The 12075-nt window shown below is 53.3% G+C and overlaps 1 protein-coding gene across 1 annotated transcript in view; it reads left to right on the top strand.

The window, feature by feature from the left end:
• LOC119971242 overlaps positions 1–12075 on the top strand; it is a 1187854-nt gene that overhangs the window by 410656 nt on the left and 765123 nt on the right. The window lies entirely within an intron of this gene.

Here is a 12075-nt window from a genome sequence, read left to right as displayed (position 1 = left end):
ATATAACTTGGCCTGAAAAATATTAAAAATACATGGATGAATTCCATGTTTTGCTTGTGCGGTGGATTATGTATTGCAGTGTCGATTTGTATGCAGTTACGAGTTTGTGCAAAACCAGGCAGTTGTTAACAAAAAATAACATTGGGGGATTCATTTTAGGGAAAGTACCTAGATATGGGAGAAAACATATATTGATGAGATGAGTGCATACTGGTAAAATATAAGATGATGAAGTAGTATTAGGAGGTTACAATCCTGGAGATCACTGTGTTAGATCAGTTTGCTAGGTTTGTAATCTATATTACTGTTGTCAAAAACTCCCTCGGAATGATAATATGGCCTGTGGCTACTGAAACATTGTACCAGCTGTATGCAATATTAAAAATTATCCCACAATGTGATGATGTAGCAGAAAAGCTCATCACTTCTTAAGTACCTGTTGCAAAGCAGGTTACGAAAGTGGGGCACATGACTTTTTCACTTGGTGGCCTTGGCCATCCATTTGGTTCACACAGCTTACCTCGGATAGATTGTCACCTTACCTTATAGATACCAACCGAAACATTGATCCTATTATTGCTCACATACAGTCAGAGGCTATACTAAGCTGGAGCAGGTGAGGAGGATTTTTTTCTTTTCACCCTGTTATGACCACAGCAAATATTAGTTGCTGAGCAATTCAAATTCCAGGGGAAAATTTGACTTATTACCCTTTTTCTTTGCATACTGAAAATGAGAAGAAACATCTTTATCGCAACAGCATAGAATTGCAGAACCATTTTCAAGATTTGAAAAATTAAAAGATTTATTAATAAGAAGAAAGGCAAACATAAGCACATAAGATTAGAGTTACACAGTTGAAATAGTCATACAAAACATCCCCCCAAAAAATGTGGTCAGACCCCATACTCACACCTTCCAGGCAATGCTCCCTTTTAGATGTTTAACTATAAAATCCAGTAATATTATCCAATACAAAATTGCTGTCACTGTAGTAAAGTTATATCACACAACCTCTGAATCACACAAAGGCCAAAATCTTTCAGCCCTTCACACCAGTGATGCAGGAAAATCCCATCGATGGTGACTCCAGCAGTAGATTCCCTGGCGGTGGAGGGTGTGAGCCACATAAAAAGCTGTTGACACCAGCAAGATCAGAAGATCCCTCCAACGTTGCAAAACGTGCCAGAAAACTCTGCCTACTCTGCAGTGGAAATCCAAGAAACTTCCAGAAACAAAATTTCTTTCTGAAACCCAAGGCTTTCCTGGCTTCACTGGATGGCTGATTGAAACTCCCAGCACAGAGTTGTTTTCAGGATGCCATTCGCCACACAACCAACACAACTCCCCTCAACATCTTCCCTGAAGTATTATTTTTTTCTTTCATATTTAATTCCATTGTCCTCAGCACCCCTTTGAACTGAACTTTTCCAAAATATAAACATCCGTCATATTTTTCCTGCTGCCTGCCCTTTTGGTCAAATAAAATGTAATAACCTTCCTTTGCTTATTTACAAAACCTTTGTAAGCTGTGAAAGCCTTTTACTCCCCTTTGAAATTTAACAGCTAAAAATAAACAAGTTTTCTAAGCTTTTCTTATTTAATTGTAAATCCATTTGACCTTAGCTTTGTTACAAATGCATGCATTTAGCACCTCTATTCAATTCTCATCCCTCAATTCTCCCAGACAATCTGTCTCCATTAATCCTCTCTCAGTTTAATTAAATAATTTACACCCACACCAATTTCTTTATAGAATAACACCGTATTTCCCAAAGATTTTGGGCGCGATTCTCTGCTCTCACGCCGGTTCGGAGAATAGCGGGCCGCGCATATTTTCACGGCGACGCCAGTCCGACGCCCTCCCGCTATTCTCCGAACCCCGCACAAACTACACGTCGGCATTCCCGGCAAAGGCCTCGAAAAACCCCCCGACACGACCAGAAGCCCGACTTATTGGTCCCCCGCTATTCTCCGGCCCGGATGGGCCGAAGTCCCGATGTCCTCACGCCATGTTTTCACGCCGGCCAACACAGCTACTTTTGAAGTTCGTCAACCAGTCGTGCTGGCTGACGAGAGCTTCGAGTAGGTGAGCGCACCACTCAGCGCACAGCTCAGCGCACTGCTGGAATCTGGCCACAACGGGGAAGGCATCTCCGAGAACAGGAGGGGGGAGTGGGGGAGACTGAGGGGGAGTGGGGGAGACTGAGGGGGAAGTGGGGGAGACTGAGGGGGGAGTGGGGGAGGCGGAGGGGGAGTGGGGAAGACGGAGGGGGGAGTGGGGGAGATGGAGGGGGGAGTGGGGGAGATGGAGGGGGGAGTGGGGGAGACGGAGGGGGGAGTGGGGGAGACGGAGGGGGGAGTGAGGGCGACGGAGGGAGGAGTGGGAGAGACGGAGGGGGGGGGAGTGGGAGTTGGGGGGATAGGGAGAGAGTGAGCGAGTGAGCCGTCCAATCCCGGTTACAAAATGTCTGCCACCATGCCATGGCGTGCCGGTCACGAGGACACGGCCGCTGGTTTCCCTGTGGCTTACGGCCACAGGCCACTGACGCACCGGTGAAGAGGACGTAGTTAACTGCCCGTTGGATGCAGAAAGTGATCAGGGGTTAGGCTGCCCGCGCGTCAGCAGCGCGACCAGGCCACCGGGACACACAGGAATCCCGTGGCAGGCGGCTGCCGAGGTGTAGACTAACCTCCGTCTAACATGTCCCGTTTCTCTGCCCCCCACCACCCTTCTGGAGGTTAGCACAATGTCTGCGAACAGAACAGCTATGTTCTGCGCAGCGGTTGGGGCTGCTGCACTGCATTTGGAGATGGAGCAGCATCCACAGCCACAACCCGCAGTGGATGCAGGGCCAGCTGCAGCAGCAGAGGGAAGGGCCGAGAAGTTTCCAGTCGTCGAGCAGCATGGGGGGGAGGGGGAGGAGGAGAGAGTGAGGGTGCAGCCACGGCACGAGATGCGACGACCAAGGCCGAGGGTGTACGGTGTCCGGATCTCTTTCCTAACAACGACGGACATCACCTGCAGGAGGAGACTCCGGCTGAGTAGGCGGACAGTGATACATATCTGCCAACTCCTGTCGCACCTCGCCCCACGTGGAACGGGGGGAGGACACGCGATCCCGGTTGCCATCAAGGTGACGGTCGCTCTTAACTTCTATGCGACCGGCTCTTTCCAGTCTCCGAGCGGGGACCTCTCTGGGATCGGCCAGTCATTGGTCCACAGGTGCATCCGGGATGTGACCGACGCCCTCTATGCCATCGCGGCCCGCTGCATCACCTTTCCCGAGGACCGAGCAACTCAAGACTCACCAGCTTGTGGATTTGCCAGCGTGGCCGGGATACCGATGGTGCAGGGGGCAATCGATTGTGTTCACGTCCCCATGCGCCCGCCTGCAGGGGACAGGGAGGTGTTCACAAACAGGAGGGGGACATACTCCATGAATATCCAGGTGGTATGCGACCCCCACATGACGTTCATGAACGTCTGTGCAAGGTTCCCAGGGAGTGTGCATGACTCCTACATACTGGCGCAGTCGTACATCCCTGCGATGTTTGAGGGACGTCCCCTCCGGCTGAGGGGCTGGTTGCTAGGCGACAGGGGTTATCCGTGGAGGTCTTGGCTGATGACGCCTATACGGAGGCCTCAGACCAATGCGGAAACCCGATACAACGAGGCCCATGCAGCAAGCAGGGGTGTGGTGGAGCGCTGCCTTGGCCTCCTGAAGATGAGATTCAGGTGCCTGGACCGCTCCGGAGGGGCCCTGCAGTACCAGCCCGACAGGGTCGCACGCATTGTTGTGGTCTGCTGTGCGCTGCACAACATCATGAAGCAGAGGGGAGATGACCTGCTGCAGGAGGCGGAGGAAGAAGCCAGTGGCAGTGGTGCCAGCACAGAGGAGGAGAAGGAGGAGGAGAGAGAGGAGGAGGAGGAGGATGGCGGAGTGGCGGGCGCAGCACGCAGACACGACCCAGGTGCTGGTGATGTCCAGGAGGCGGCACGACGGACCCGGCGAGGACGGCGTGCACGCGACGTCTTGGTGGCAGCACGATTCACGCGTCGCATGCAACGTCCCCGCTGAACACCATACCACCACCTGCATCGCTAGTCGTGCAGAGGGTCAACACACAACTGCCACAACCACAACCCCCCCCCCCCCCCCCCCCCCCCCCCCCCCCCCCCCCCCACCCCCTCTCAGTGTACACTGCTCCACTTCGACATCACCCTTACCACTGGGTTCAGACGGTATGGCACAACATTGATGGCTGTGTCAGCGGGTGTGATCAGTGCCATGTGGAATGGTGACAGCCCGCTCTGCGATGAGCTGTGAGCTCAGAATCGTTAGAGAGAGTCTGACCCATGGCAATAGCTGAACCATCCACCTTGGTGGCCGCTGAGTTCGTCACGGACACTCCATCACGTGCCCGTGTGGGCTAGCTGTGGGAGGGGGGAGGGGCAGGGACTGCACACCCAGCACCGAAGTTTCACCGCTCGTCAACCCCAGCGACACTCGGTCACCATCACGATTCCTGTGGCTGTGGAACAATCACACGGTATTACAAGTAAGGTGGAACAGTGCGTTTAATGTTAACAATAATTTACAGGTGCCCTAGCCCCTACAACTAAACTGTGCCCTTCACCCGTGCCAACTTACTCAGTGTCTCTCTTTGTTGCCTTACGGGCCCTACCACTACGTCTAAGTGATTCCCCAGATGATACAGCAGGAGTGGAGGAGGACTGCTGCGAATCGCCCCCTTCGACTCGTTTCTCCTTCGGCAAGCGTTTCCTGGGGCGACCCGGCATTGATGGGCCAGGTTGCTCTGCGGGCGTCTCGGGTGACGTTGTGCCACCCTGCTCTGCCTGCTGCCCACCCGATGCACCAGGGATGGGACGGGGGGAGGCCGAGAATTCCGGGACGTCCCGTGATGGAGTTAATGGGACGGGCCCCGAAACCTCCTCCTCCCTCGGGGAGCCCGGTGGCCCCCGGGCCTCACTTTGGGACAGAGGTGCGAGCGGGGAGGTGCCCTGTCGCGCCACCGACACCTGGCGCTGCCAGTCCTGGAGGCCTGCAACGGTATCCACCAGGATCCGAAGGTTTGCAGAGACGGAGTCCAGGGAGTTAGACATTCCCGCCAGGGACTGTGCGATCTCAACCTGTGAGTGCACGACGCCATCCAGGACATGTGTCAGGCGGTTGATGCTCTCCGCGACTGACTGCTGGGACTGAACCATCGACTGCTGTGACTGTGCCATGGTGTGCTGCAACTGGGCCATGACCTGCTGAGACTCGGCCAAGGCCTGCTGCGCGCCGGCAATGTCGTGTTGGCTCTGGCGCATTGCTGCCTGTGAGAGGGCAACCCTGTCCAGGGCCGAGGATGACGCGTGCACATTAAGCCCAACGCCTTGCATAACCTGACCCATTGCCTCCACCGCGGATGCCACCCGTGCAGTGTCGGCCTGGGTTGCTGCCATGAGCGGCACCACTCCCTGCTCGTGGACGCAGTTCGACTCCTCTAACAGCGTCTGCAGAGTCTGGAAGACAGCCCTCATCCCGTCATTGTGTCCCTGGGTTTCTTGATGCATCGGCTGTGCGGGTGGGTTGAGAAACTCCAGGAACCCGGAAAACGTCTGTGAGCCAGCTGGATGCTGGGCCTGGCCTGCCCTCCGCCAGTTCGGGCCCTCGGCTGCTCCGACCTCCACCTGCTGTACCTGCTCAGCTGTGATGTGCGACCCAGACTGTGACCCAGGAGCCTCATCACTAAATAGGCCAACCGGGGTGAGTGTCTCTGGGATGGTGGATGGTGTGGGAGATAGCTGTGCCGCAAGCTCGTGGTCGTCTTGGGTGGACGCCTCCTCTATGTCATCGGCCCGCTGAGAGGCCGTAGGGTGTTCGCGGGCCATTTCTCTCTCTTGCTCTCTTGCCACCCTCTGGGCGTCCTGCTCCACAGATTCGGTTGGGGAGGATGGGACTCCCCGCTGATCGGGCACCCTCTGTCATGCGTCCCTGGGTGAGGTGGGGGCAGATGCCTGTGTCCGCCTGGAGGCATACGGCCCTGGTCGTTCGGCATCACGTCCTAGGGAAGAGAATGAAACGGGTTATTTAGAGACGCTCGGCGGGGCGCTGGACGGTCCCAGTGGGCAGGGTGTGAAGGGACAGAGGATGGGGGAGGTATCCCAGTGGGCAGGGTGTGTGATGGGACAGAGGATAGGGGTGGTATCCCAGTGGGCAGGGTGTGTGAAGGGATAGAGGATGGGGGAGATGTCCAAGTGGGCAGGGTGTGTGAAGGGACAGAGGGTGGGGGAGATGTCCAAGTGGGCAGGGTGTGTGAAGGGACAGAGGATGGGGGAGGTGTCCAAGTGGGCAGGGTGTGTGAAGGGACAGAGGATGGGGGAGGTGTTCCAGTGAGCAGAGTGTGAAGGGACAGAGGATGGGGGGGGGTTTGTCATGTAGGGTTGTCTCACTTGTTGCTGCTCCGCCAACCTCGCATTGCGCGATCTCCCGGGTGGCAGATCCCCCAACAAGGTCCAGTGCCCTCTGCTCAAACGTGGTGAGGGGGTGCAGGATGGGCGAACCCCCTCCAGTCTTGTTCCGCTCACGAGTGTTGTGAGCGGTCTTGTCCTGTTGGGGGAGGGGGAATAGGTAGATCATTACAATACGGCAGGTATCAGCAGTCCGTTCAGATACTGGCACAGTTTGGAGGTCAGGTTGTAATAAGACCATTGCATCTCTCCATGGGGGCCAGAGCGCTGGGTCTGTGACTACTTTGTGAACCACCCTCAACTCACTCTGCCCCACCCCGTGCCGGGGGGGGGAGGTGGGTGATTAAGTTAAGGGGGGGGGAATGGTTGTGACCCGGGGGCACCCTCTTGGCACTTACCCTGGCAGCCCTGGTGAGGTTGTGCATCTTCTTCCGACATTGCTCTGCAGAGCGCGGGGTCTGCCCCACAGCACTGACGGCAGCAGCCACCTCACGCCAGGCCGGGCGCACCGCCCTGGCAGGGTGGCGATGCCCTCTACGCGGGCAGATGATGCCCCTCCTCTGCTCGATTGATTCGAGCAGCGTCTCCACGTCAGCCTCCACGAATTGCGGGGCTGCTCTCCTTTGCTCCGACATCCTGGCCTACAGTTTCTGTGTTCGCCCGCGCCTTTTTACGGCGTCGGGCGGCCTCACGTGGGCGTGTTTGTGTCGTCGTCACGTTCCGGTGTCATCGCGCACGTGATTGACGCGGCCCCATTCCTAGCCCATTTCCCGGGCGTGAATACGTCGGGAACGGGGCCGTGTCAGGCCGTCACAAAAGTCGGCCGTTTTCACGGCCGACTTCGCAATTTTCCTCGGGTGCGGAGAATTGCGCCCTTTATTTTTTTAGAAACAATGACATCATTCTAACAATCCCAATGAGACATCAGAATAAGCTTATGCAGGTGATCTTTTTGGGTTGATTCTTTGTTAACAGAAATATTTTAAGGCCTTTACTGGACCCACTTCTCATTGTGGGATATTATTCTGCAGATGGTTTCTGCATTTGTCCAGAGAATATCACCGATAGCTAGAAGTAATTTGTCACAATTGAAGTGTGAACAAACCCCTTAAACATGGTTAGGATTATGAAAACCACACCAAGTATACAGGATGAAATGTCCCCGGAGTGTCCCAGAAACTTCTCCAGACATGTCTCCTGATTATGAATTGCAGATGGAAGGTCCTCTCTCTTCCCACACCAAATGTAATTTCCAGGACTCCTCCACATGAGCTGAAATCACAGCAGTATTGTGTTCCATTCCCATCCTATCTCCTGACATTTATTCTGGAGATACATCATCACTCGCCCTCCTATCAGAGCTAGTGCTGGAAATTATTCGGTGTTTGGTCAGTGAAGAAGGTGTACTTTATTCTTAATAGCTTTTAGTGCCTGTAGTGAGGACTTTACTGAGAAGTTTCTGAATTTCCCATTGATGAATGAGTAAAAAAGGTTAAACTGGCCAAATCCACATTATGCTGTAGCTACATAATCTTGATCATATTTCAGCGGTTTGTCCATAGTTGACAGATGAAAAATTACCTTTTGGTCCAGATGATGTTATGTGTGAAAATGCAGCAATCATGTTTGCACAGTAAAGACAAAGGACCAGTTTATCTAATTTTTATTGAGGGCCAGCATACTCAGAATTCTTCACATGGGGCACAGGAATGTAGAATAAACACTTCTGTAACATATAATTGAGATATGTCATTGTCAGCAGGAGTGATCAATTTGAGCTAGAGCTCAGAAGAAAATGGTATATGTTGTTTTAATTGCAGCATGGTAGCATAGTGGTTAGCACAGTTTCTTCACAGCTCCAGGGTCCCAGGTACGATTCCCGGCTTGGGTCACTGTCTGTGAGGAATCTGCACGTTCTCTCCGTGTGTGCGTGGGTTTCCTCCGGGTGTTCCGGTTTCCTCCCTCAGTCCAAAGATTTGCGGGTTAGGTGGATTGGCCATGCTAAATTTCCCACAGTGTCCAAAAAGGTTAAGTGGGGTTCCGGTGTAGGTGTGGGCTTGGGTAGGGTGCTCTTTCCAAGGGTCGGTGCAGACTCGATGGGCTGAATGGCCTCCTTCAGCACTGTAAATTCTATGATTCTATGATTCTAATTGGTCTCTGAGAAGTCTATAACTTATTTATGTAATCTTATTTTGATTTTCCTTGTTTTGATACTTCCAGAATATAATGTAGAGGGGTGATAACAGAACTCAAAATGATTACTGCCCACTAGAAATTTTTGCCATGATTTAGCATGCAAATAAACTCAGAAACAATCAGTAATCATTTGACATCAAAGATGTATTCTCCATTTAGGAGACTCTGCCAGAGCTGAATTGCACCAGTTTTACCATCCCCTTGAGGTCGTAAACCAGTAAGCAATTCAGCGTTCTACACAATGTATTAGGGGGAGCCTCCACAGGGATCCCTGTACGAGGGGGAAACCTCCACAGGGTCCCCCACACACACTGACCCCCTCCCACACACAGATCCCTTCCCCCACACACACAACACACAGATCCCCTCCCAGAAAAGGGACCCATGTCTGGAAGCTAGAGAGACTGTGTCGAGATAAAGAAAACATGGTAGCCAGATCTCAAAGTGTTTAACTGTGAGTTTACCCTCAGTTCCTTCAAGTAAACCGACAACCGGACATTTTCCCTCTGAAAATGAAATTAAAATCGCTTATTGTCACAAGTAGGCTTCAATGAAGTTACTGTGAAAAGCCCCGAGTCAACACATTCCGGCGCCTGTCGGGTACGGGAGGCTGGTACGGGAATCGATCTGTGCTGCTGGCCTGCTTGGTCTGCTTTAAAAGCCAGCGATTTAGCCTGGTAAGCTAAACCAGCCCCTCTGGTCTTGTTTTCCAGATAATCCAGGAATTCTGACATACCATGGGCGGGATTCTCCGCAACGGCGGCTAAGTGTTGAGGCCGCCATAAACACCGGAGCGTTTCACGTCGGCCCAGTGATTCACTTACCTGAAGGGGGCCAGCAGAGCACCGGAATGCTCCGCGCAGCCCCGGATGCTGATACGGAGCCCTGCACTTCCGGCCACGGGTCCGCGAATGCACACGGTGGCTGCCTATGGTGGCGGACCCACGCAACGTGGCGGACCCACACAGCAGGCCGTTCCCCACAATATAGACACCCCCCCCCTCCGAGATTGAGTGCACCCGCCGATCGGTGGCCCCCAATCGGAACCCTGGCCGTCATGGAGGACACCCTGGTGACGGATCCCCCCGCTCCCCACCAGGGCGGCCACGACAGCCGCCACTCCGAGTGCCCGCCGGGTGGAACCATGTTAGAACCACGCCGGCAGGAACTCGGCTAGCTACCGGCGGAGAATCGATGCTGGGACATCTTTCAATGGCCCCCCACTGGCGCTGCGTCGACCGCGCTCGCGCAACTGGCGGCAATTTTCCAGTCCACGGAGAATCTCAGGAAGGTGTTGGACCCACTCACGGGTCTGACGCCTCATTCTCCGCCCCCGCGACGAGCACGATTTTGCCGCAAAGGCTCAGAGAATTCCAGCCCATGTATTGCAAGCAGGCCTTAACTGAGGAAGTTGCATTTTCGACAGTAAGGATCCACTCCTCCGCTTCATCAAGCCTTTTGCCAGTATTCTGCAGTTCTGTAGCATGGGCACTGATATTCTGAGCTAACAAGATGAGTTTCTCATCAATGACCTGAATATTATTGGCAGTCATCAGTTGAGAGTGCCGAATCGAGAGCCCATTCCCGGATTATGGCTTCATGTTGAGGAGTCAGCTCCACCCAGTTGCTTCTAACTGCTCTCTTTTGTCGATGATTTTCTTAGGATTTCCCACATTCTATCACCAATATCCAGCGAGAAACCTTCCAGGAACATAATATGGAGTTTTCACTCCCGGATTAGGTAAATACGGGCTGCATGAGGGTGATAAATGAAAGCAATAAAAAATGAATAGTGCCAGAGCTCACGGAAACACAACTATTCCTGTGCTCGCATCATGTGACCCCCCTCCCCCATCCTGATTATTTCTGATATGTGGCAGAGCTCAAAGGAATTGGAAAAATGTCTTTACACAAGATGCCATATTTTGATTTCTTAACAGGGGGGATATTGACTGGCTCGTTGTCCATCCCATCGCGATACTTTAAAAACAAAAATACCAACGTGTCCCTTCCATACACATTGGGCGGGATTCTCCAATAATGTCCCCACGCCCACCAAGAAACGCGCACGAATCACTCTGGAATTACCTGGAGAAAGTCCAGGGTGATTATCTGATTTGCAGCAGAGTACTCCTCGCAGCTCTGGCTGCCGATACAGGGCCCTGCACTTCCGGTCGGGGGTCCGTGCATGCGCACGGCGGTGGCCTGCAGCGGCTGCCCCCCACGACATGGCTACATGGCTGACCCACACCACGGACTGGCACCGAAAACATAGCCCCCCCCTCCCCCCCCCAGATTGTGCGCGCCCGTTGGTGGCCCCCAATCGGTAGCCTGACCGTCCTGGAGGACCCCGTGTGAATGGTCCATCCACCCCCTACCAGGACAGCCGTGGACTGAGTCCGCAGCCGCTATGCCGAGTTCCCGATGGGCGGAACCATTAGAAAACCACGCCGTTGGGAACTCGGCCAGCTGTACTCGGTAAATCGCCGCGGGGGTATCTTTCAATGCTCCCTGACCGGCGCCGCGTCATCCACACGTGCGCGATTGGTGGTGATTCTCCCGGGAGCGGCATTGGACCCGACCTTGAGTTTGATGCCCATTCTCAGCTCCCCTGCTGATCACTATTTCGGCGCGGAGGCTTGGAGAATCCCACCCACTACCTATGGATTCTCCATCTGTTCACGGCAGCTGCATTTTCCAGTCCCGTTGCAGTGAATGGGAGTTTTGGCAGAGTGCCACATTTTCCGTCCTCACTAGCAGCAGTAGCGAGGTGGAGTTGCAATGGAGATATCCAGCCTACGGGCTGGATTCTCCCACCTCACTCACCACAAGAACGCCATAGGTGAACTGGGTAGAGTGGAGAACTCCATTGACTTTGGCAGAAACCTCCGGTCGCCCGGCGGACGCGGCCAGAGAATTCAGATCCATGTTTCTAAAGTTTGTGCTTACATGTAATATCAGAATCAATGGAATCAGTAGGATTCTGAAAAGGCGGGTTTTGCTGGGACTCCAGTTGGCGACTGCCTTGAAGATGTGATTGGTCATAGCTTCTGTGAGGTGTTCAATTCAGGGTTGCGATACTGTCCTTGGACCTCTTTCAACCTCTCTCCCCCTTGCTGCCTCTCTTATTCAATTGTATTTAAGTTGATATTGATCCCAAATTTTAAAACTATTTTATAGTAGGAAGGTGGAGCTCTGTGTGTCTCAGTACAGATCAAAATTATTTTGGTCCCTACAGCCGAAATGACTCCAATATCATGCACCTGGCAATGGAGGTTTCAAATTAAGTCAACCCTTTGTAATCCTGTATCTAAGTCATACAGATCCACACACACTGTTGATAATTGACAATCCAGGACTTCCGGTGATGGCCATTGTGTGAATGGTTGGAAGTTCCC

This window comes from Scyliorhinus canicula, chromosome 9 (genome assembly GCF_902713615.1).
Source record: "Scyliorhinus canicula chromosome 9, sScyCan1.1, whole genome shotgun sequence".
NCBI classification, from domain to species: domain Eukaryota; kingdom Metazoa; phylum Chordata; class Chondrichthyes; order Carcharhiniformes; family Scyliorhinidae; genus Scyliorhinus; species Scyliorhinus canicula.
This window is presented reverse-complemented; position numbering and strand designations above follow the sequence as displayed.